This window comes from Suricata suricatta, chromosome 7 (assembly GCF_006229205.1).
Source record: "Suricata suricatta isolate VVHF042 chromosome 7, meerkat_22Aug2017_6uvM2_HiC, whole genome shotgun sequence".
Lineage (NCBI taxonomy): Eukaryota > Metazoa > Chordata > Mammalia > Carnivora > Herpestidae > Suricata > Suricata suricatta.
Window position 1 is genome coordinate 26516886 of NC_043706.1, and position 3370 is coordinate 26520255.

The following is a 3370-nucleotide window of genomic DNA, read 5'->3' on the forward strand; positions in this document are numbered from 1 at the left end:
GTTAGTGCCTTATTTTTCCATTTCTGATGATGTAGTTAGTTGATATTATTTTTGACAAATGCAACACTCTTGTACTCTAAAGTGACTGTCTTTATAGAGCTACCAGAACTAAATTCTTTTGGGGACCCAAAAATGAATTACTGTGCTTAATAGCTTCTCCATAACATGCTTAAATACAATCCCATCTTTCAGTTTGTAACACTTTATTCATTGGTATTTTCGCCCACTATCATGAAGCACTTTACCTGTACATGGAGGGATGCCATGCTGTTAGAGATGTGAATGATTCTCTCTTCTGAGTCTCAGTGAAAAGTAAACTCCATATTTTTGGTGAATGGACAGGATTAGCCCACCCTGTGCGCCCTGGAAAATATGCAGCACAGACAGTTTCTACTAAGTAGAAAACCTAGAATTCAGCAGCGAAAAGCCTTGTAAAGAAAAACCACATGTTACAGTTTACAGGTCAGTTGATATACTCAGTGGAGGCCGTCTTCGTGTCTGGCTTGGACCTGCTGATACATCAATGCCACGTCCGTCAGCACTACCCAGGGATTCAGATGGAAGGCGTGGTCTCCGGGCAGCACATGCGCTCTGCACATACACAATTCCAGATGACACAGTCCTCTTTCTTACTTCATTAGTGTTTTGAATGGAAAGTTCCTTTATTGGTGGATTCTCTGAGAAAATTGTCTTTTACATGGCTGGGTCAACGCTTGTTTAATGAAACCATTCTTGTTAAATCAAAGCCACTCTGAGTAATGGTTCTTCCTGTGGATTTCATCTTTCCGTATCTAAATGAGATGTTGAAGTATATTATGCACTGGCCAACTGTATTTACATTAAGGGAGATTAGATAAAAGGGACTCTCTGCGGCTGAGGGGCTCCACTGTCGCTCCTGGAATCCCCAGACATCAGGTTTCACACAGATCCTCTGTGGTTATCATTCAAGTTCTGAGTTGGGACAGAGATGTAAGGATCCAGCCAGAAAAGATTTTCAGAGCCAAATATCCAGGCATTTTTTTAAAAACTGACTTTGCTGATTTTGGCAAACTCTTCCACTTTTAACACTTAGTGCATTTACAAATAATAGAGTGAATTGGGACAGAAGAGCAAGTGTTTCCTGATGATATCGTCAGATTTCATTGTTTAAGGTATCACCAAAATAAGAGATAATCCAATGTTTTGCACACTGTGCATTGTTACAATAACATGTTTTTGTCAAGTGAAATTGTAGTACATGGGGATGGGTGTTTAACATGGCTGTGGGTCTCTGCATTTATAAATGCTTTGTGAGTTGAGATAGGTTATACACTAAACTGGACCATTTGAAAGTTGATATAAAGTGGCTAAATGCAGAGAATAGTTTGATGATTATATTAAAAAACAAATGTACAAAAATATTTCATTGGATTAATAAACATTAAATTTAAAATAATACAATAAAAAAAAGTAGGTTCACATTCTTTTCAGGAGCAACCAAAGCTGCTTGCTTGCTGTTATAAGCTTATGTGTGGAGTCCAATTGTTTTCTGGAGTGATGGATCTAAATGAAGTAATTTCTTATGCTTAGGTGTAGAGAAACTTGAAGAAACAAAGTCAATTAAAGTGTCCCAATATTTCTAAAACTTAAATGCTGTTGTCATAGATGTAAAGTTATTGTCACCTAAGCTTATCACAAGAACCAAAACAAAGAAAACCTCGTAGGAAACGTTATGAGAAATGCAAACTCTGAAGCCTGCTTTGAGGTTTTAGTCTTAAGTAATTAGGGCTTTACTGAGTGGTTTTATTTTATTATTTTATTTTTTGATGTTTATTTATTTTTGAGACAGAGAGAGGGAGAAAGAGACAGAGAGAAAGAGACAGAGAATGAGGGGGGGAGGGGCAAAGGGAGAAAGAGACACAGAATCCAAAGCAGGCTCCAGACTTTAAGCTATCAGCATAGAGCCCTATGTAAGGCTCGAACTTGTGAACTGTGAGATCATGACCTGAGCTGAAGTTGGATGCTTACCCGACTGAACCACCCAGGCGCCCTTTTACTGACTGGTTTTAAATATTTGTTTGAATTTGAGCAGAAGCAGCTCATTTTGAAATAATTTTAGATTTAGAACAAAAGTGCAAAAACAAAAAACTAAGGAGAATTCCTGCAACCCCTCATTCCGCCTCCCCTTAAGTAAATATTTGACACATCTGCATTATAATGATCAAAACCAGGGATTTAACATCCATCAAATACTGTTATCTAAAGTACAGACTTACTTGTTTTTCTATTAACGTCTTTTGTCTTTTTGTTCCAGAAGCAGTCCAGTTTCCACACCGCAATTTATTGTCATTTCTCAAAGACAGTAATGACACTTTACATTTCCACAATGCTTCAGTCTTTCATCCTTGGAATGTGGATTCCATCTCTCAGTGGAGCACCTCAGAAATCAAAGCTCTGGGAGATAACTTCTCTGGCATGAAGCTTCTGATAACTTCTCTGTATTAGTGAGACTTGCCAATAATCAGGAAAGAGTGGGGCTATTCAATATCAGAAGAGCACCAACTACATTCTGTACATCATATAGAGATTAACAAATAAATAAACACATCAACAAATAAACACCTACAGTTTACTAGGAATGCCAGGAAACATGCCTCTGCTTTATTTTTCAGTATCCTCTTTTTTTCAGATTTTATCATCTTATATACATTACTTATGGTAAATCCTGTGTCCTGTTTCTAATCTCTGAAATGAAAATAATTCTGGATGGTGACATTTTAAATGTTTGTAACTGTGGTTCCTGGCTTTGATCTTTGACATTACTCTTATGATGATGATGATAACTAGTATTTTATAAGCAATCTTGCATCATAGAAGTCATAGGGCCTTTATTCCTTTGCCCATTCTAAGAACATTTGTGGGAAGTAAGAGAGGTTAGTACCAGTGCCCAGCAGGAAACATCTCTGTGTCATTTCAGCTTGATTTGCATTGACTCTAACCCTCATATCCTCCTCTTTGTAACTTTTCTTTTAGGGCTGAAGATGCTATTATTTTTTCTCTGTTTTGGATCTTCAATGTTAAAGTCCTAAACAATTCATCTTACTTAAAATTCTTACCCTCAGTAAATGTATCCACATTCATGACTTATAATTTCATGTAAATGTCAATTGGTCTAAGTTCCAACTGATAATGTCTAAGTTCCATTGATAATGTGTTTATTTTTTAAATGTTTATTTATTTTTGAGAGAGAGAGAGAGAGCGCAAATGGGAGAGGGGCAGAGAGAGAGGAAGACACAGAATACAAACCAGGTTCCAGGCTCCGAGGTATCAGCACTGAGCCTAATGCAGGGCTCAAACTCATGAGATCATGACCCAAGCCGATGTCGAATGC

General features: G+C 37.4%; 1 long non-coding RNA gene across 1 annotated transcript; it reads left to right on the top strand.

Annotated features, from left to right (window-relative positions):
• Positions 1 to 1090: 1090 nt before the first annotated feature.
• Positions 1091 to 2618, top strand: LOC115296131. Its single transcript, XR_003910744.1, has 2 exons — positions 1091 to 1151; positions 2294 to 2618. It is a non-coding gene; the product is annotated as an uncharacterized LOC115296131 (long non-coding RNA).
• The last annotated feature ends 752 nt before the right edge of the window (positions 2619 to 3370 follow it).